The sequence below is a fragment of the Hibiscus syriacus genome, unplaced genomic scaffold (assembly GCF_006381635.1).
Source record: "Hibiscus syriacus cultivar Baekdansim isolate YM2019G1 unplaced genomic scaffold, ASM638163v2 tig00110831_pilon, whole genome shotgun sequence".
In the NCBI taxonomy this organism is placed as follows: domain Eukaryota; kingdom Viridiplantae; phylum Streptophyta; class Magnoliopsida; order Malvales; family Malvaceae; genus Hibiscus; species Hibiscus syriacus.
Genome location: NW_024062882.1, coordinates 6263346 through 6287631, shown reverse-complemented (window position 1 = coordinate 6287631; position 24286 = coordinate 6263346).

Genomic DNA, 24286 nt, shown 5'->3' with positions numbered 1-24286 from the left:
GAGCATTTCAAGCCTATTTTTCATTCAATATTCATTTTGCTTTCAAGAACACTTATTGTGCTCAATTGTATTCATTCTTGAGTGTTCTTTTCTTTGTTCTAGAATTGTACAAACAATCTACCTTGTGAGGATTTCCTTATAAGTTTGCAAATTTGTATTGTTCTCTTTGGGAGAGAGTGTTCTCAAGAATTTGGAGTATAATTCTTAAGGGTTTGTAAGGTTACTCTTTGTCCTCAAAAGAAAGATAAATTAGTGAATTTGTGGAAAATCCTTAGTGTGGATAGCTAAGGTAGTGGACGTAGACTTTGGTTGAGAAAGTCGAACCACTCTAAATCGTTGTGCAATTACTTTCAATTTTCTGCAAAAGCTTCTACCAAAATTTTAATTGCCAATTCACCCCCTCTTGGCCGATTCCATCGATCGATTAACTTAACAGAACTAATTACCGAATTATTCTTATCGTGAATATACAAATTTTTATAATTCAATCTGCCAACTTTAAAAAGAATTAGGGTAAACTACATGGGAGACCAATTTAGTCACTATTTTAATTCAATCAAATAAATTTAACTATCCAATTAGAACATGACACATGTCAATACATGATTGGAAGGTTTTATTTATGAATTTTAAATTATTTAATTAACCGATTTTTTAACCAATCAAGTGGTGACACGTGTCACCACCCAATTGAAATGGAAAATAGGAAAACAAAAATGCACCCAATGATATTATTAGAACTTGTCTATAAGAGGAGTAACCAAGCGCCGAAACCGTTGGGACAAAGCTCCCCAATGGATATAATTACAACAATTTGTATTTGACTTGTAAAAGTTTCTTTAACCGTTAATCGAACCGAAATTTATCTGAAAATTATTAACCGAACCAAATTAACTGTTGGTTAATAATTATCAAATAAATTTTGGTTTGATAACGATCAAATAATTTCGATTCGATTAATGTTAAAGAAAAAAATTGGTTAATTTGGTTCGGTTAATAATTTTCAAATAAATTTTGGTTCGATTAACAGTCAAATAATTTCGGTTCGATTAATGTTAAAGAAAAAATATCGGTTAATTGGGTTCGGTTAATAATTTTCAAATAAATTTTGGTTCGATTAACGGTTAAGGAAAAAATAATTTATTTTATTCGGTTAATAATTTTCAAATAAATTTCGATTCGATTAATGGTCAAATAATTTCGGTTCGATTAATGGTTAAAGAAAAACAATCGGTTGATTTGGTTCGGTTAATAATTTTCAAATAAATTTCGGTTCGATTAAAGGTTAAAGAAAATAATTTATTTTATTCGGTTAATAATTTTCAAATAAATTTGGGTTCGATTAACGGTCAAATAATTTTGGTTCGGTTAATGGTTAAAGAAAAAAATTCGGTTAATAATTTTCAAATAATTTTGGTTCGATTAACGGTCAAATAATTTTGGTTCGATTAATGTTAAAGAAAAAAATTCGATTAATTTGGTTCGGTTAATAATTTTCAAATAAATTTCGGTTCGATTAACGGTCAAATAATTTTAGTTCGATTAATGTTAAAAAATCGGTTAATTTGGTTCGGTTAATAATTTTCAAATAAATTTCGGTTCGATTAACGATCAAATAATTTCAGTTTGATTATTGTTAAAGAAAAAAAATTCGGTTAATTTGGTTCGGTTAATAATTTTCAAATAAATTTCGATTCGATTAACGATTAAAGAAACTTTTACAAGTCAAATACAAATTGTTGTAAATTAAAATCATTGGGGAGCTTTGTCCCAATGGTTTGGATGTCTGGTTACTCATCCTATAGACGCAAGTTTGAATCTCCTTGGGTGCATCTTTGTTTTCCTATTTTCCATTTCAATTGGGTGGTGACACGTGTCACCACCTAATTGGTTAAAACATCAATTAATTAAATAATTTAAAATTCATAAATAAAACATTCCAATCATGTATTGACATGTGTTATGTTCTAATTGGATAGTTAAATTTATTTAATTATATTAAAATAGTGACTAAAATGATAGAATATGTAAATATTAAGGACCAAATATAGAATTATGTCAATTTTATTAACGAACACGTCACCAAGTCTGTTAAAATTAACGGTGTTGTGGTCTGATTGAATCAATTAAAAAGTTTGATGGTCGAATTGAGATAAAAAATAGTTCGGTGGCAAGATTAATTAATGATCATAGTTTGGTGGTCTCCCGTGTAGTTTACCCAAAGAATTAATATCGAATTAATATTTAACGTTTAGGTCAACAGTTAAATTTATGTAAGAATTTAATTGATACAATTATAATAATTTATAACATAATTAAAATATTTTAAAGTTTAATATCGATTTCAAATCAGATCAAAATCAGAATTCAGAGAAGAGATCAAAAACACCCTAACGAGCAAAGCAGCGTACATCAGCCAAGGAGCTAATCAAATGGAAAATCAACAAAAAGGCTGCCCTAAGGGATATATCAAAACAACCCGTTTTTGCCGATATCCATCTATCATTTTCATCAAGATTTTAAGTAGCGATATACTATCTTAATAACGACTGTTATATAACGATAATGATATTACCTAAAATCGTTATTGTACGATCGTGAATCGTAATACTAAAACAATTACAGTAGCATCCGTTATATTCACATACGAGACTAAAAATATGATCACAACCACAATTTAATCTTGATTTCCGCCCCCCATTTCTTCTCTGAAACACTCTTACATTGATCGTGTCTTGTGTGTAGTGGAGCAAGTTAAAAATAGTAAAAGTATTTACAAGGAAACCATGTTCATGTGCAAGAGTCTGCCCTAAAACAAAATAATCTTTCCTCCAACAACAAAAAAACATGTATTTAATGAATCATATGCAATATATTCGATTCATTCATGTATGTATATCAATTACGCGTATATATATTAAAAAATCACCAACTACAGAGTAGACGGTGAATTCTTTTCCTATTTTCTTGACCATACATATATATGTGTGTGCGCAGGAAACAAGAAAGAACAAAACCTTTCCTATAGTTATATATATATATATATATATATATATATATATATAATTAACATTGTTGTTTACCCATAGCTTAGAAATTTGGAAGGGAGAGTGATAGCATCCAATCAACACCATGGGAATGAGCTAGCCCTAGTGACAAGAAGGCTTCTTCTGGTGCAACACTTCCATGGTGATTACATGTGCAGTAATCTTTATCGTCTTTCGATCGACCGATATCCTCGACCACGGCTAGGCGGCTTGAGTGAGCCATAGAACCGGCCAGTATTGATTCCGCTTTCTGCAACACGTTGAAAGAAAAATTGTTGTGATGAGCGGAAGAAAAGTACAAACAAAACAACAATGGAAAGCATTAACGAAACTGGCCTTCCTGTAAACGGTTCCATCGGGCTCAACATGTCAACCAGCCTCTTCACAAAGAGCTTTGAGCAGATCATTGGTATCGGCGTGCTTGGGAAGGTTGTAGTTGCCGTGATCCCTGAGGCCGGCGAATATCTTGTGAGCCACGGCACGGCGCCTCCGCTCCCTTTGCTTGTTCTTTTGCCGCTCGTCGTCGGAGGGGAAGCGGTAACTGATCACCGTTCTTCCGTTTTTGGTGTTTCTGTGAACTACCCATGGCCCTCTACTCTTCTTGATGCAGCCTCTCAGTGTAGTAGTAGCAGTCTTTGTCTTTTCGCCTCCCAATGCCATGGCTTTCCCTTTGGTTTCTCCCTCAATCTGCTTTGATATAAATAGAAAATGGTTGGAACAAATGGCAGAGGTTAGAGAAGACCACAATTATAGTGTGTACGTACTATAGGGTGTATGTACCATGAGAGACAACATAATGACAATTTAAAGCATTATTCTAGAACCTGCAGGCATACGGTAGCTATATTACATCAAATTTTAACGTAATTTAAGAAGTTATACAATCGATAATAATTCCGTTTACTACTAATAATGTTATATGAGTTTTTTATAGTAAATTTTTAGGTTATAACCACGATAAGCATGATGAAATTTACATGAGATGTTATAATTGACAATTTATAATTTGTTTCGATTACAACTACTTGCAATTTTTAATCCTATATTATTCAATTACATACTGTTATAAGAATCACTGATCATAAACATTATAAGGATAAGATTAACCGTTTGTATATGCGTTGGTTTTCTCTTACAAAAGAAAAGACATTGATTCTTCCTGTTCTCATGCAGAACATGTAGGGTTTATCTAGAAAAGTAAAAACACTTTCAACATATGATTGTCTTTCAGCGCAGCCAGGGACGGTCAAAAAGCAGGAAATCACCGAGGGACATAATAAGGTACATAACCTCCATTATAAGCCCTTCATCCACAGCCGTTGATCTAAGAAAATATATATATATATATACTACATTCTTTCTTACTTTCACAGTTCACTATGCATGTATCTGTATTACACACACATAAAAATAAATTATTTTATTAAAAATTAATGATATTTTTTAAATATTAAAAGACAACGATCTAAATTACTTGTAAGGCATAGAAATAATTCATTTCTTAATTTAATTTTTATTGAAAATAGATTTATTTAATTAAACAATTTTAAGCCCAAGTTCATGTTTTTATCATGTAAGGACAGCACAATAGCTACTATACATGGTATGAATACTTACATATAATATAATATAATATAATATAATATATATATAATATATATAATATAATATAATATAATATAATATAATATATATAATATAATATAATATATATAATATATATATATAATATAATATAATATATAATATATATAATATATAATATAATATAATATAATGTGAGGGAATCAATCAAGTACTAACAGTTCACTGTGGATGGAATAAAAGTACTGCACAGAACCTATACTAATGGAGTCAATTTTACCCAAATATATCTTACGCTCAACTTTTACCAAAATAACACATCTAAGTGTTTTTATTTCTGAAAATAGCACTTACTCAGGTCGTATAAAGTAAATATATTACCACATGGACGAGCCTTGTAAAAAATTTACTCTTATATGATAGTCTATCTAGATGAAAATTAGGGGTGTTCAAATTCGGGTATCCTGTTTTGATACCCGAGTTTTTGGGTATTTTAGTTTTCAACCTATGTTTCGACCCGAATATTGTATGTACCTGTAATTCGGATAATCATATATCTAGTTTTTTATCATTTTCTAATTATTATTATTTTTTAAAAAAAAATAAAACTTATATTATTAAAAAAATATTATATTAATTATTAAACATACGACTATTGAGTGGGTGGGATTATTTTAAAATTTTATTAGTTTAATTTAAAATATAAATTATTAATAATTAACTATGTAATATTAATATATATATATATATATATATATATATATATATATAAATAAATGTAATCTGATATTCGAGTAACTAGGTACCCGAAAAAATATAATTTTGTGATCCAAACCTAAACCGAAAAATATTGAGTCGAGTACTCGGCCCGATCTAGTATTTTTTTAAGAAAATACTCGGGTTTTTAGTTCGGATCGTAGGGTCAAATATTTTTAAACACTCCTAATCCAGATGGTGTAAATATCTCATAACTAGTTATAGCAACGTATCGGGTTAAGTTAAGTTTTTTATAAACTAGATCTGACTAAAAAAATATGTATCATTTACTTGAGTTACACTCGACATGATAAAAAAACATATTTCTTCTCTCCAAATTCGACCTTTCACCAATACTTGACTCAGCCCAGCCCCACCCATATATAAAACTCAATTGAACCCCATTTTTTTTTATAAAAAAAAAAATAATCCCATCAGATTGGATAGGATCAAAATTCGCAAGTTTTGGATAAGACTAAAATTCGTAAGTTTCGAGTAAAATTATTAGCGCTACTCATAACTCCCCCTCAATTCTTCCAATGCTAATTCTCTTAATTAATAAATTTAAAATATCCACGTATTTATTTTATTTAAAATAATTTTCTATCTAATTAAAATTCTTTATCTAAATAATGAGTTGAAAAAGTTTTCAAAAAATATCAACATTTTAGTTGAAATGATTATAGGTGTTAACAATTTAGATTAATAAATAACACTACAAAATTGCAAAAACACCTCTTGAGTTTCTTTCAATTTCACGTTTAGGCAAAATGGCTAGGGATGGTAACGGGCCGGGTTCGGCCGAGTATTGGTCCCCGTCCTCGTTTAAAAAATCAGTATCCGTTCCCGCTTAAAAATATCGCGGGAATTTAAACGGTGATCCTGGGTAATCGGGAAAAATCGCAGGGAAACGGGTATCCCCGTTTAGTATTAACGGTTATTTAAACGGGTATCGGACCGGGTATCGGGTCGGGTATATATATTTAAATTAAATATATAAATATTATATATATATATTAATTTAAATTAAATTTATTAATATTATATATATATATATAATTATTTTTAATATTTATCAGGCCGGGTAATCGGATAATCAGGGCGGGGATTACCAAACCCGTCCCCGTCCCCGTTTAACATAAACAGTTTTTTCCCGTCCCCGTTTAGCATAAACGATTTTTTCCCGTCCCCATTTAATTCGGTTTTCATTTTTTTTCGTCGGATTCGAATTTTTTTGCCATCCCTAAAATTAGCCTTTCTCTTAAAAAAAATAATCCTTGGTAATTTAGAAAATGAACAATTAAAGACAACTAAGTATAACTTGATTAGAGAGATTATGGTTGACTCGGGTCAACGCTAATCTATATAGATTTCTTTATGGCTGATTGCAATAGACTTTCTCAATTTATGATCTATGCTTTAAATTGGTTCAAAACGGCCCATTTATGTTTTCAAAATATATAAACATTATTAATACATTAAATTAATTAGTTTCTCCGTAAATTGTTTCCATTTGGTACGTCAAAGAGAAACATCAATGGTTTCTCTCTCAATCTGCTTTAATATAAATAGAAGATGATTGGGACAATGGCAGAGGTTAGAGAACACCACAATTATAATGGCTAAACTCACGATATAATGCTTTGGAAATAAATAATTCACGAAATAACGTTCTCCCAAGATTAATTGATGAAGTAGGATGAATTACACAGTTGGCCGTAGGTTGCCATGCCTTCCGGGCGACCTACGACGTGGCTTCCGACGAGGATCGTGTCGTGCATGGGACATGCACAACCCAACCATAGGTCGCCAAGCACTCCAAGCGACCTACAAGGTCGCCATGCACTCCTAGCGACCTTGTAGGTCGCCAAGCAATCCCGGCGACCAAGATGGTAGGTCGCCATGTACGCCCAACGACCTTATAGGTCGCCATGCACGCCGGCGTCCAACGTTGGGCCATGCAGGATAGGTAGCCATACAATCCTCTCCACTTGCAGCTGCTCAGGAGAACCTATTCCTCTTGCTCCTCGCGTGATTCCTCTTACATCTGCTCAGGAGACTCATGCATGCAGCTGTAATAGTTGTATTATTGCAGCATGATTTGAGCTGCAAAGTGTCATAGCTTCGTGCCCTAGCTTCGAGCCATAGCTGCTCCCTCATGCCATAGCTTCGAGACTGTTCACTCTTGTTATCATAGCTGTATTGGTGCAGCATAAAATCAGTTGTTGCATGCAGTAATTAGTGTTGTATTATTGCAGCGTTCAACGGTTGAAAAATTTACAGCCTTCAACGTGAATTATACAGCTCAAATTGATTGCAGCTTACCAACCTGTAGATGCTTAATTTGTCTGGGCCTATATCATGGGCAAATGAAAGTAGTTTTTAGGAGTTAAAAACTAGAAAAAAGATAATGGGGAAATAACTACCAGAAACGTGGGACATTTAACCACTAAAAAACGAGAGCATTAGGGAGCAAGGAATCGAGAGTAGAATAAAAAACCTTCCTTATCGTTTCTTTTGACAGAAAATAGCAACAAACAGAAAATATTGTATTGTTTTTTTCATTTGAAGATCAAAGAGGAATTCCTTCCTTTCGGTGAACCAGAGCAATACAAAGAGAAATTCAATTCATACAAGGTTTTTATTCGTTGTTATTTACATTAATTTTTTATCTGTTCTTCAATTGTTTTAATTATTATTATTATTATTATTATTATTATTATTTTGTTTGTGCAAATCTAAAAATCTGAAAATAGAAGTAGATACCTTCGGTATAGCTTTGTTGTTGAAATTGAATGGATCATAGACTCTAGAGTTCCACTGTCGAGGTGATAGATCGCCGAAGTTGGGTAGGATTACCATGAGTGATTTGAGTCCTTGCATGTCATTTTTTGGGTCATGGGTTATCATCTATCGGGGTTTCAAAAAAATAAAAAAATAAAAATAGAAATCAATAAGGTTTAAAACTTACCGTAATGTTTGAGCATCACACCATTGTTGAACGGTTGAGCATAGCACGAGAGAAGATAAAGGTCATCGGGGAGAGTGAATAGCCGAGAAGTCAAGGAGATTTAGGGGCCATTTATGAGTGTTTGGTGATGTCAATACTGGATCGGGATTCTGGGAAGTTATTTGAACACTTTGGGGTTATTAGGCTCGGTCTTGGTCTCATCGAATCACCAAAGAAGGCAACCGGAGTGTGGGTCTTGGCTATTTTCTGGTTATGGGGTTTCGGTGACAAGAAGGTGAGGAGATTGGAGAGGGAAGAGATTTAGCAGCTGGTCTTTTTTTTATGTTAGGTTGCGTGAGGAAGAAAGAGGGTTAGAGAGTTGAGAGTGATGGAGATAACGGTGAGGGATCTGTTAGGTTATCAGGGTTCAAGGAGATGAGTGGTCGAGAGATGGTTGTGTGAGTTTGTGAGTTAGAAGAGAGGAGTAGCCGAGAGGGAGAGTGAATAAGGGGTGAGAACTGCGCATGGAGAGGGAGAAGAAGGGAGCATTGCGGCGCTGAGGGTTACAAATGAAGCTAGGGTTAAGATTTTTAGACCTAAGTGTTATATATATTAGATTACTAAAACGGTGTCGTATGGATGTTTAAGGATCTTGTTTTACGCGTGGTTATGTACCGTTTGAGCCATTTAACTTTTCACCAATACTTGACTCAGCCCAGCCCCACCCATATATAAAACTCAATTGAGCCCCAATTTTTTTTATAAAAAAAAAATAATCCCATCAGATTGGATAGGATCAAAATTCGCAAGTTTTGGATAAGACTAAAATTCGTAAGTTTCGAGTAAAATTATTAGCGCTACTCATAACTCCCCCTCAATTCTTCCAATGCTAATTCTCTTAATTAATAAATTTAAAATATCCACGTATTTATTTTATTTAAAATAATTTTCTATCTAATTAAAATTCTTTATCTAAATAATGAGTTGAAAAAGTTTTCAAAAAATATCAACATTTTAGTTGAAATGATTATAGGTGTTAACAATTTAGATTAATAAATAACACTACAAAATGGCAAAAACACCTCTTGAGTTTCGTTCAATTTCACGTTTAGGCAAAATGGCTAGGGATGGTAACGGGCCGGGTTCGGGCCGGGTATTGGTCCCCGTCCCCGTTTAAAAAATCAATATCCGTTCCCGCTTAAAATATCGCGGGGATTTAAACGGTGATCCTGGGTAATCGGGAAAAATCGCAGGGAAACGGGTATCCCCGTTTAGTATTAACGGTTATTTAAACGGGTATCGGACCAGGTATCGGGTCGGGTATATATATTTAAATTAAATATATAAATATTATATATATATATATTAATTTAAATTAAATTTATTAATATTATATATATATATATATATAATTATTTTTAATATTTATCAGGCCGGGTAATCGGATAATCAGGGTGGGGATTACCAAACCCGTCCCCGTTTAACATAAACAGTTTTTTCTCGTCCCCATTTAGCATAAACGATTTTTCCCCGTCCCCATTTAATTCGGTTTTCATTTTTTTTCGTCGGATTCGAATTTTTTTTGCCATTCCTAAAATTAGCCTTTCTCTTAAAAAAATAATCCTTGGTAATTTAGAAAATGAACAATTAAAGACAACTAAGTATAACTTGATTAGAGAGATTATGGTTGACTCGGGTCAACGCTAATCTATATAGATTTCTTTATGGCTGATTGCAATAGACTTTCTCAATTTATGATCTATGCTTTAAATTGGTTCAAAACGGCCCATTTATGTTTTCAAAATATAAACATTATTAATACATTAAATTAATTAGTTTCTCCGTAAATTGTTTCCATTTGGTACGTCAAAGAGAAACAACAATTGGTTTTTCTCTCAATCTGCTTTAATATAAGGGTAAAGTATAGTAATGGTCACTGAACATTTCAGAAGCTTGCATTTAGGTCCCCCAACATTTAAAACTTGCAATACAGTCCCCAACATTTATTCCGTTTGCAATATGGTCCCCAACTTAAACCACAGTTAGAAAATTAGAATAAATTATATAAATGGTCATTGAACTTTTCAGTCACTTGAATTTAGGTCCCCCAACTTTTAAAACTTGCAAAACAATCATCAATTTCATTCTAAACCCCAATTTCCAAAGTAATTCAATTTTATTCTAAACCCTAAATTCCAAAATACTTAAATTAAATTCAATTATGTCAAAGTTATTATTATTTAATTTCATCTTATTTCATGTGATACGTATTTTTTTATATAAATATAATAGTATAATTCTTATCTGTTGAAGAAATTTTTTAATTAAAAAAAGTAGTTAGGATATAAAAGATGTTGAAAATAATTCAAATTTTAAATTTATAAAATGTTATTTTGACGTATAAATAAAAGTGTAAACTACTCGATTGACAACTTAACTATCTAGCCCTTTTTACTTTTGTCATCGATCTTTTAAATTTATCAATCATACCACATAATTATTTAACTGTTTCAACTAAGCCACTAGTCGTTACCAATTGATAAAAATGATGATGTGGCAGTTAAAAGGAATTGACATTATTATACATTCAGTCTTTATTATTTATATAATCAATTTGGTCCTAAATTAAATAAAATTTAATAAATTAATCATTTAATTAGGATCTGACATGTGTTAGCACATGATCATGACACGTGTCATTGGTGACACGTGTTACCACCTAATTATTTATATATGCTATCAATTTGGTCCTAAATTAAATAAAATTTAATAAATTAATCATTTAATCAGGATCTGACATGTGTTAACACATGATCATGATATGTGTTATTGGTGACACATGTCACCTCCTAATTAGAAGAAAATTAAGTTACAAAGAAGTAAAATTTGGGTCTTGGGCAGACTCAAACCTGAGTCACGCAAATGAAAGATATAGGATGGAGCCACTAAGCTAACACCATCGTTTGTGTTAAGAGATATACAATAATACATATACTAATAGTATGACCAATGCCAGAAAAAAAAGAATATAATGTAAAATGGAAATAATGAGATTTGAACTTCGGCAAAAAAATTGAAAGCAATAATGATGGGAAAATATTATATTTTTACAATAAAAAATATTATATTTGATAAATTGTTTGATAGATTTAATATATTTTTTAAATATTAGTTGATACAATATTTTAAAAGAATAAATTTAAGATTTATATATTTTTAAACTAAATTTAATAATTATATTTTTCATATTTATAATTCATGATTATATATAATCTTAAGTTGAGTATTTCTAATATAATTAATAATTTTAATTTCTTATTAAAAATAAAATATTCAAAAAATATAAATGATTCATACATTAATATATGAATATATTTTTTATTTATACATCTAAATATAAATATACATTTATATAAATATATTTTTATTCGTTGTGTCTGTGCCTTGAACTCTTTCTTCAAGCCTATATTACCTTAAATTGAAGTATTTTAGAATTTAATTGAAGTATTTTAGAATTTAGGGTTTAGAATAAAATTGAATTACTTTGGAAATTGGGGTTTAGAATGAAATTGATGACTGTTTTGCAAGTTTTAAAAGTTGGGGGACCGAAATTCAAGTGACTGAAAAGTTCAATGACTGTATTGCAAGTTTTAAATGTTGGGGGACCTAAATGCAAGTTTCAGAAATGTTCAGTGACCATTACTATACTTTACCCTTAATATAAATAGAAGATGATTGGGACAATGACAGAGGTTAGAGAACACCACAATTATAATTGTACCTACTATATAGGGTGTACCCTGAGGAACAGAAATCCCCTGCCCCTCTTTTGTGTCCTTATTTTTTCTCCTTAGGGGTGTTTGGTTCAAATATTGTGGGATTTCTAGGAGATGGAAATCCCACATCCCCATGTTTGGTAGGCCGAAAATCTCATTCCCGGTAATGTTTTATTACCAATAGTAGATTTTTTGAGATATATTACCGGGAATGTCATTACCTCCCTTCCCTTAGGTATTGTAACATTATCGGCGTTTTGGACTAAAATGCCTTAAATTATTAATTTTTTTCAAAAATATCATTCTTCTGTCATTGAATAATAAAAATTCTATGAAGGTTAAATTACAAATTTATCCTTAAATTATTTTAAATTTACAAAAAAAAATCTATAATTAAAATTTTATATAAAGTTTAGGGGTTAAATTTTTTTTACCCTTTCATTAAACCTTTTTTATATTTTTAATTTTGTAAAAAAATTATATAAATATTATGAATTTATTTTTTTAAAGAAAATATATAAATATTTTACAATTTGTAATATTATACAAATATATAATAAGGACATATTGGTCAAATATACATTCCAATAATCTTTTATTCCTTTAACCAAACACGGTAATCTTACATTCCTGCTAAACCAACCAAACACAAAATACAACATTCCCAGTAATCATATTCCCTGGTAATCTTTTATTCCCACTTGTAATCTTACATTCCGTGAACCAAATGCACCCTTAGGGTTTGTTTGGTTCATGAAATGTAAGATTATTAGTTAGAATAAAATATTACCAGTGAGAATAAAATATTATTAGGGAATAAGATTACTGAGAATATTGTATTTTGTGTTTGATTGGTTTAGCAGGAATGTAATATTAATGTGTTTGGTTAAAGGAATAAAAGATTATTGAAATGTATATTTGACCAAATTATCATTATTATATATTTGTTTTTTAACAAGTTGGAAAATATTTATATATTTTCTTTAAAAAAATTTAAATTCATAAAATTTATATAATTTTTTTACAAAATTAAAAATATAAAAATGTTTAATGAAATGGTAAAATTATATTTTAACCCCTGAACTTCATATAAAATTTTAATTATATATATATTTTTTGTAAATCTAAAATAGTTTAAGGATAAATTTGTAATTTAACTTTCGTAGAATTTTTATTATTCAATTACAAAATAAAGATATTTTTTAAAGAAAAAAATTTAAGGGCATTTTAGTCCAAAACGCTGGTAATCTAACAATACCTAAGGAAAGAGAGGTAATGACATTCCCGGTAATATACAAAACAAATCAGTATTGATAATGTAAGATTACCGGGAATGACATTCCCGGCCAACCAAACGGGGGAATGTGGATTACATTCCCATGAGAATCGCACATTCCCCCAGCCAAACACACCCTTAATATAATATTATGACACATGTTATTTCCAATAAACTGTATTATTATACGTATAGGGTCTATTTATTTCCCTGAAAACGTTTACCGAAAAATATTTTTCGTGAAATGAATTATATTTTCCAAAAAATGTTTTCTAGAAAACGTTTTACGATGCTTTAAATATGTTGTTTAAACTCTTTTTCTACTAGTTGATGAATTTTTTAAAAATTATTTATTACATATATTAAATACAATAAATAATATTATTTATCATAAAATTTAATATTATTATTATTTAAATATTAAAATAATTTATTTATTATTTTTATAATTTTATTAATAAAAATATTAATATTGGTATATTTTATTGAAATAAAAATATTATAAATTATATTAATTATTTATTAAAGTAATAGTGTTATATTATATTTTAAAAATATTAATTAGTATATTTTAAATATATTTATTAAAATATTATTAGATTATTATATATTAATATTAAATATAAATATATTATTCATTATTAATAATTTAATAATATTATTTCTATGATTAATAAATAAGATAAATTTTATTAATAATTTATTATATATTATTAAAATAAAAATATAATATCTTATATTATTATAATATAATTGATTATTTTAATATAATATTAAAATTATAAAATTATATTATTAGAAATATTAATAAATATAATTTAAATATGTCAATAATTAATATTTTGATTAAAATGATATTAAAATATTTTATTACTATTAAATTCATAAAATAAAATTATTTTAAGTATTTATTTTTTTGAAGTGAAAAGTTTGGAAAATGACTTACTGAAAATCAAACCGTAAATCATTTTCCAGAAAACACAAAAGAAATTATGTTGATCAAGAAAATATTTTACACTGACCAACCAGTTTTCCTCCAACCAAATACCGGAAAATATTTTTCGAAAAACGTTTTACGTGAAACAAATGTACCCTAAGTTTTGTTTGTTTTAGTATTAAAGATTTGATGTTTTCATTTTTTTTATTAAATTACAATTAATATCTGAACTTTAATTTAAGTTTTAATTATATAAAATAATAATAACAATAAATAAAATCAAATAAAGTGATCGTAACATTTTATAATTTATATGAAATTTTTTAAGTTTCAATTGTATAAGTGTTGAAAAGTTAATAAAAAAAATCAAGTACAATGATAATATTTTTTTATAATTTATGTATAATGTACAAGATAAAATAAAATAAAACTTTGATTATTATAATAATAAAATCTTATATTTTTTTCTTTGTGATTATAATAAAATATATTTTATTTATCCTGTTTATATCATATAATTACAAATATAATTATTGCTATATTTAACTTTTAATACTTTTTATTAATTTTCAAATATTTATACAATTGAAACTTAATTTTTTTTCATATAACATATTATAATTAGTATGAATCAAATGACATCGGTGATTAAAAAATTGTTGTTATTCTTTAAGGTTCCGAATTTGAGCATCGCTTCTGCAGTAGTATAAATGCTCATTATCAAATAGATAGGAGTCTTTAAACATATAATACATTATATTCACTTCAAATTTATTAAAAATTATATTATAACTAACATCAAATAAAATAAAATTAATATAAATAAAATGCATTATATTTAAAATATATATACATTATAAAAATGTTACAATCATTTGATTTTTTTTATTTAATTAAAACTTAAAATATATTTTAAAATATTAATTGCAACTTAATATAAAGGAAATAAAGAAAAACACCAAATCTTTAATATTAAAATAAACAAAACTTAAAACAATTTATTCAAAAGAACACGTGTCAAAATATTAGACTAAGCGACAGGATAGGGGCATAAAAGAGGGGCAGGGGATTTGTACTCATGAGCACAGATTGATGACCCTTTAAAGCATTATTCTCGAACCTGCAGGCGTACGGAGTTATTTTGTGCAGCAGAAACCTAAAGCTAATCTTAAACTGTTTTAATCTAAAATATTATCATGTTTATCCTAGAAAATTATATAATTAATAATAATTTTAATTATAATATATAATATTATATTATGATGAATTTTAATTTACTTTAAAAAGTTATATGATTAATAATAATTTCGATTACTATCGAAAATATAATATTAATTTATTGATAATAAATTTTTAAATTACAACTAAAATAATTATGTAGTTTACGCGATATATTGTTGATAACATAATACTTTTAGATTCAACCTAAGATGTTATCTAATTTACTCTAACAAATTATACAAATTATAAATTTTTCGATTATAACTCATTATAATTTTTTAATCTTGTATTAATAAATTATATAATGTTATAAGTACGGGTGCTAAAAAATATCCGACCTGGTTGACCCGACCCGTTGACACGTCTATCCAATTTAAAAATATTGGGTATTTATATTGAAAATACTTGATTTTCCGAGTTAGGTACCCGACCCGCTAAATTTTTTGGATTTTTGTGTCGGGCCCGGGTCACAAAATCTTGCTTAATCGGGTACCCATCGACCCGGTACCCGGTTTATTATATATATTTTCTTATTTTTTTAATTTTTATTTATAATTCTCAAATTATTTCACTCTAACGTTCTAAATTTCTAATTTATTAAATTTTGTCACCATAATATTCGAAATTCATAATTTCTTAAATTATTTCACATTAACATTATAAATTGTTTTAACTTCGAAACATTTGAAATTAATTATATTTTTTATTTTAATTTTTAATAAAATTTCTTTCAATTATGTAATTTTAAACTTAATATGTGGATTATATATTATAAACCTTTAAATTTTTAATTTTCAACTTTTTATATATATTTAAAAATAATATATTTTTTAAAAAATAAAAAAATATTATAAACTGAATATCTGTGACCCGAATTTTACGAGTACCCAACTTAAGAATAGCAGATGTAATGAGCCGGGTCACGACCCAACTTTATACGACCGAAATAAGTGTTATTTTTAGAAACAAAAACTCTTAGGAGTGTTATTTTACTCTAATTATTTGTTCAATTAAATTTATATTTTATTGAATAAAAATAATATTTTTTAATAAATATATTATTTTGAGTCGGGTTTGAATTTTATTTTAAAATAATGGGTAGGGTTCGGATTGGGTGGATGATGTATAATTTTTGTGTTGGGTATGTTCAAATTTTATCTCAAAAAGACTGGTCGGGTTCGGGTTGGGTAGAAGATGTGTATTTTTCGGATTGGGTTCGCGTCGAACGGAGAATGTATAATTTTCAGGTTGGGTCGAGTGGACCGAAAATCTAACATGACCCGATCGATGTACATTCAATTATATTCTATCACTTTTTTTGTTAATATTTAAAAATAATTGAGTGATCTGATCGACTTAATTTATATATATTCATTTTCTAATAATTATTTTTATATTATTAGTTAAATAGTTGAGTGACTTGGTTGATAAAATTATATATATATTAAATTATTTTAACTACTATATCAGTTTCTCTGTTAAATATTAACTACAAAATTAAATTATTTTAAATTATTTAAATAGTTGAGCGACCTGATTGACTTAATTTATATATTTATTTTTAGTAATTATTTTTATATTAAATTATTTAAATAGTTGAGTGACCTGATTGATAAAATTTTATAAATTAAATTAATGGTACTCGTCGTTAGTGATACTCAACACTGTTCGTCCATTGTAGAAGAATCATCCTATCCTCTTAATGATAGAAAAATGAATTGAAAATGATAACAAAGGGATTCGAACCTAGGATTATAAAAATGGATGAATCAACTATAATCATTAAGCCAAATCACATACTTAGAGAAAATTTTGAGTATGTTTTATATATTAGTTTTTCTTAATTTAATATTATATATATTTATTAATTATAATTTAATATTTATTAAAAAAATTATATTAAATTATATTTATAATTTATATATTAAGAATTAAGAATTATTTCTTCTATTAAATTATATTACTCCAGTAAATTATAATTTATTATATATAATATATATATTGTTCAATTATAATTAATAAATATATAATATTTATTTATGAAACAAAATAAGATGTAAAACGTGCTAAATTTTTCTCTAAGTATGTGATTTGGCTCAATGGTTATGATTGATTTATCCCTTTTTACAATCCTAAGTTCGAATCCATTTGTTATCATTTTCAGTTTATTTTTTTGTCATTAAAAGGGATAATTATGTAAAAAAAAAGTGTTGTATTATGAAACAAAGTGGGAGGCTAGGAAGAGTGGTTTAGGCTTTGCTCGGTAATTTGATCCCTTCCAGGTGTATCCTTTCTCATTTATTTTCTCTCTTTCATAAAATCATTAGATTAAATAAATAATTATGAAAAATATTCTCTGTTAGGTATGGCTCATAAATATACCAGTAAAGAGGACATGAGATGGAGCGGAGTGAGCGAAGCGAACATCAACTGTCCTTACAAAGAAAGTCTCGTTGTGGGGTTACGAATTATGTGGGTTGGGGGTGCGGGGGCGCAGCCCTCGCGGTACGGTACAGGGTTAATTTTGTAATTATGTACCAGGGTTTTCTATTATAAATAGAGATGTAACCTAGACCTAAAAGATCATCATTGAATAAAACTTCTAGCGCCGCCTAGGCACCGAGGACGTAAGCACATTGCTGAACCTCGTAAAATTCTCGTGTTCTTTCGTTTTCTTTACCCGTTTTCGTCAACAATTGGTATCAGATGTCAGGAGCAAAATTCGAAGTCGCGAAATTCGATGGTCAGGGTAACTTCGGATTATGGCAAACGAGGGTGAAGGATCTATTGGCGCAGCAAGGGATCTTGAAGGCTTTGCGACCTACAAAGCCGGCGTCGATGGATGAGGAAGATTGGGAAGAATTGCAGCAGCGAGCGGCAGGAACCATACGATTATGCTTGGCGGACGAGGTCATGTATCACGTCATGCATCTATCGTCTCCAGACGAAATTCGAAGGAAGTTGGAAAGTCAGTTTATGTCCAAATCCTTAACGACAAAACTGTATCTGAAGCAGCGGCTGTATGGGCTGAAGATGCAGGACGATCACGATTTGGCGCAACACGTGAATGTCTTCAATCAAATCGTTTCTGATCTGGCTCAGCTTGATGTGAAAATTGAGGATGAAGACAGAGCGATGATTCTGTTGTGTTCGTTGCCTTCCTCTTACGAACACATGGTGACTACTCTTACATATGGGAAAGAGACTATCAACGTTGAGGAGATTACTGCAGCCTTGTTGGCTCACAACCAGCGGAAGCAGAATGCAGGGGAAAGCTCTCAAGCCGATAGCTTATATGTCAAGGGTAATCGAGATCGTGGACGGAAGCCAGAGAAGGCAGGGTCCGGGAAGCGGAATTCCAGATCCAAATCCAGGGATAAGAAGACGATTCACTGTTACAAGTGCAAGGAGGCGGGACATATGAAGCGAGACTGTCCGAAGTTGAAAAAGCAGACTGATGAGAAGCGTGATGGCTCATCCAAGTCTGTGAACGTGGTCGAGGATGATAATTCTGATTGCAGTGAGGGTGATATGCTTTCTATTTCAACGACACAATTGACGGATGCTTGGATTCTTGATTCTGGATGTTCTTATCACATCACGCCAAATAGGGAATGGTTTTCGACATACAGGCCGGTTAATTCTGGTTCGGTTTATTTGGGTGATGATCGATGTTGCAATATTGTTGGTATTGGTGATGTCAGAATTAAGATGCACGATGGCTCCGTTCGGACGTTGAGTGGTGTTCGACATATCCCAGACTTGAAGAAGAATTTGATTTCCTTGGGCACTTTGCACAAGAATGGTTTTATCCCTAAGGCTGACGAGGATAGGGAAACCATTCGGATTGTTAAAGGAGCATTGACTGTGATGAAAGGCAAGATGACTGCAGGGAATATCTACAGATTGTTAGGGAGTACCGTTGCAGGTGGAGTTCACTCTGTTGAGTCCTGTGATGATACGACAAAATTGTGGCATATGCGCCTTGCTCATCTTAGTGAACGTGGTATGGCAGAATTACACAAGAAAAACTTGTTGCATGGTGTCAAAAGCTGTAAGCTCGACTTTTGCAAGTATTGTGTTCTTGGTAAACAGACTAAAGTCCGTTTCAAGACTGCGAAGCACACAACTCAAGGGATTCTTGATTATGTGCATTCTGATGTATGGGGGCCTTCCACGACATCGTCTTTGGGTGGATCTAGGTACTATGTTACTTTTATTGATGATTTTTCACGGAAAGTTTGGGTGTATTTTTTGAAACAGAAATCTGAAGTTTTTGAGAAGTTCAAGCTGTGGAAAGCTGAGGTAGAAAACCAAACAGGACGAAAAATCAAGTGTTTGCGGTCTGACAATGGTACGGAGTACACAGATTCACAGTTCCTACAATTCTGTAAGGAGCATGGGATTCAGAGGCATTTTACAGTGCGCAAGACACCACAACAGAATGGTGTTGCGGAACGAATGAACAGGTCGTTGAATAAAAGAGCCAGATGTTTGTGGTTGAATGCGGGGCTTCCCAAACACTTCTGGGCTGAGGCTGTTAACATGGCGTGTTACCTTATCAACAGATCGCCAAGGGCATCGCTGGCTGGGAAAGTTGCAGAAGAGGTATGGACTGGTCATGATGTTAGTTTTGATAACTTACGGATTTTTGGTTGTCCTGCTTATGTGCATGTACCTGCTGATGAGAGATCCAAACTTGATGCAAAATCGAAGGAGTGCATTTTTCTGGGTTACAAGAAAGGTGTCAAAGGATTCAAGTTCTGGGATCCAGTTGCGAAGAAAGTTGTGATTAGTAGAGATGTCGTTTTTGATGAACAATCCATGTTGCAGCTGAAGCAAGACACGACAGTGGTGGATTTCGAGCAGTTTCCAGTTGAGAAACCAGAAACTTCTCAACCGACTTCTGGTGGTTCCACTACGGATGATTTGCATGATTATAGTCTCGCCAGAGACAGGGTGAGACGGACGAATATAAAGCCTCCGAACAGATTGGGTTTTGAAGACTTGGTATCTTTTGCACTTATTGTTAGCAGTGATGATCCGGTTACTTTTCATGATGCCGTTACTAGTCAGGAAAACGACAAGTGGATGGCAGCCATGGTTGAGGAGATGGAGTATTTGAATCACAATCGCACATGGGAGTTAGTTCCCCTTCCTGAGGGTAAGAAGCCGATTGGTTGCAAATGGGTGTATAAGAAGAAACCAGTAGTAACAGAAAAAGAGGGGGAGAAGTTCAAGGCTCGTTTGGTAGCGAAGGGTTTTTCACAGCAGAAAGGAGTTGATTATGATGAAATCTTTTCTCCTGTGGTCAGGCACACTTCAATCCGAGCAGTACTTGCATTGGTGGCTAGTTGGGATTTGCATTTAGAGCAGATGGATGTTAAAACTGCTTTTTTGCATGGTGATTTAGAGGAGCAGATCTACATGCGGCAACCTGAAGGTTTCACTCAACCTGGAAACGAGCATTTAGTTTGCAGATTGAAGAAATCTTTGTACGGGTTGAAACAGTCTCCGAGACAGTGGTATAAACGGTTTGACTCCTATATGATCAAGATTGGCTACAACCGATGTGAGTATGATTGTTGTGTCTATGTTAAGAGCCTTGATGATGGTTCTTTTATTTTTCTATTACTGTATGTTGATGATATGTTGATTGCTGCGAAGAACATGGATGATGTTATCGGTTTGAAAACTTTATTGAGTCAGGAATTTGATATGAAAGATTTGGGTGCTGCAAAGAAAATTCTTGGAATGGAAATTTGCAGGGACAGAGACTCAAGGAAACTGCGGCTATCTCAACGGGGTTATGTTGAGAAAATGCTAGAAAGGTTTGCGATGAGCAGCGCAAAACCAGTTAGCACTCCATTGGCGAATCACTTTAAGCTCTCATCAGAACAGTGCCCCAAGACAGATAAGGAAGCTGAAGATATGGCAAAGGTTCCATATTCTAATGCTGTTGGCTGCTTGATGTATGCGATGGTATGTACTCGTCCTGATTTAGCTCATGCTGTTAGTCAAGTTTGTAAGTACATGTCTAAACCTGGTAAGCAACATTGGGAAGCAGTCAAGTGGATCTTTCGGTACTTAAAGGGTACTGTGGGACATGGAATTGTTTTTGGGAGTCAGCGGGATAATCCTTTGGTTGTAGGATATGTGGATTCAGACTATGCAGGTGACTTGGATAATAGAAGATCTACGACAGGGTATGTCTTTACTCTTGGTGGAGGGCCTATTTGTTGGAAGTCTAATGTTCAATCTATTGTGGCTCTATCTACAACTGAAGCTGAGTACATGGCAGCGGCTGAAGCTGCAAAAGAAGCTTTATGGCTTACTGGTTTAGTGAAGGAGTTGGGTGTTCAACAAGGTGGAGTTCAGTTGCTTTGTGATAATCAAAGTGCTATTCACTTGGCTAAGAATCAGGTGTATCGTGCTAGAACTAAACATATTGATGTAAGGTTCCACAAGATCAGAGAGTTGGTTGCATCTGGAGAGGTTTTGTTTCAGAAGGTACATACTGATGAAAATGCCGCTGATATGTTCACTAAGCCAGTTACGACAGACAAGTTCAAGCATTGCTTGGACTTGTTGAATGTTTCGAGTTGTTAAAGAATCAAGGTAACCCAACCCACATTGAATTTTCCAAGAGGCAGGATATTCGCCAAGGTGGAGATTTGTTAGGTATGGCTCATAAAATATACCAGTAAAGAGGACATGAGATGGAGCGGAGTGAGCGAAGCGAACATCAACTGTCCTTACAAAGAAAGTCTCGTTGTGGGGTTACGAATTATGTGGGTTGGGGGTGCGGGGGCGTAGCCCTCGCGGTACGGTACAGGGTTAATTTTGTAATTATGTACCAGGGTTTTCTATTATAAATAGAGATGTAACCTAGACCTAAAAGATCATCATTGAATAAAACTTCTAGCGCCGCCTAGGCACCGAGGACGTAAGCACATTGCCGAACCTCGTAAAATTCTCGTGTTCTTTCGTTTTCTTTACCCGTTTTCGTCAACATTCTCCAACCAGGTAATGATTTAGAAATTAAATTTTATCTTAATTAAATTAAATTATGATGTAATTGATAAAATATATAAATATTGAGGATCAAACATGCAATTATACTAAGTTTTTTAACTGTCACGTCACCTCTTCTATTAAAAGTTATTAGACGGTGGCATGATTGAAGTATTTAAATAGAAAATTATAAAAGTTATATAATATATTACTTTCTTTGTCCCATTAAAGTTGTTCCTTTATTGTTTTAAAATTGCCCAATTTAAATTGTCAATAATTTTAACTAAAACACATTTCCTTTTCTACCTTTTCTTAATTTCCCAATAAAGTAAAATTTAATTTTTTATAATATAAACTTTTTTTCCTTTTAAAATCACGTAAAAAAAAATAAATAATGGACAATATAAATGGGACGGAGGAAATAATATATCACAGAGTTACGGCCCATTTTCAGCGGTTCCGTAGTCGGCAGGCCCGTTAAAAGACGAGACAGAGAAAATCAAACATCATTTTCACATGTCAAATCCTCAATATTTTGTCAAATAAAGACCGAATTTGAACTTGTCGTGCTTTCTAAAGCACTCAAAAACCAATTGACTCTTCCTTTCGTTAACAGGTCCATTGATCCGATTAGCACATAATTTCTAAAAATTATTGGTCCGACATGTTGAAATACTGTACCAAAACAATGCATTAAAATATAAATTAAGTAGTTTGAGGTGTGTTTTCATGGTATAATGTATCATTTAAGATTTAATAATTTTTTTCTTTTTATAAATTAAATATTGCACGAACTAACTTACCTCAGTGGTTAAAAGAATCGTTGTTGTTAGAGGTAACGGGTTCGAGCACCATCGACTACAGCAGGATAATTGAACGTTCATTGTCAAATAATTAAGAATACTTAGAACAAATAATATTCTATAATCACCTTAATTTAATAAAAAAAAGCATAACCTGAATTAGTTAAAGATTTTAATAAAAATATCCAATAAATTTCAAGAACGAATTTAGAAGTGAAATAAAATATATTGTTATTTTTAGGTGTATTTAGAGGGGAAGTTTCATGTGCGGCAGCCTAATATACGGTTAAGGAAATGCATTACCGGTTTTGTTGTTATTTTTTTAACAAAACTTGTAAAAATTTACCAGAAACATTATTATTTCTACCGGTTTTGTTATTATTGGGCGCTTTACTGGGTTTGATACTATATTCGATAGAAAAAAATAATATTTTAGGTAACGCTTTACCGGATATATTACCAAGCTCGGTAAAGTGCTCAATAATATTTTGGGTAGAAATAATAATGTTTCCGGTAATTTTTTACCGGTTTTGTTAAAAAAATAACAAAACTAGTAGCGCATTTCCTTAGCCATATATTAAGACCGATGTACGGTAAAACTTCTCGTATTTAGAATGAAAACGAGATTTGATATTTATAGGAGTGACTAAATTTAACAAAGGGTTATTATTTAATGATGTATAAAGAATATTATAAATTCAATAATGTATGATGATGTATAAATGAAGTTATCTAACTTTATTTTAAGAATGTAAAAACTATTGAAATATTTTAATTTTTTAAGTAAAATAATTATTTATAATACTCAAAATGTATTTATTTAATATTATGTATTTATAAGATGGAATCGAACGATTTAAATAATTATTATTATTTCTTGAAGTTTTAGGTTTAATCATAAAAAATTTCACTGGTGTAGACA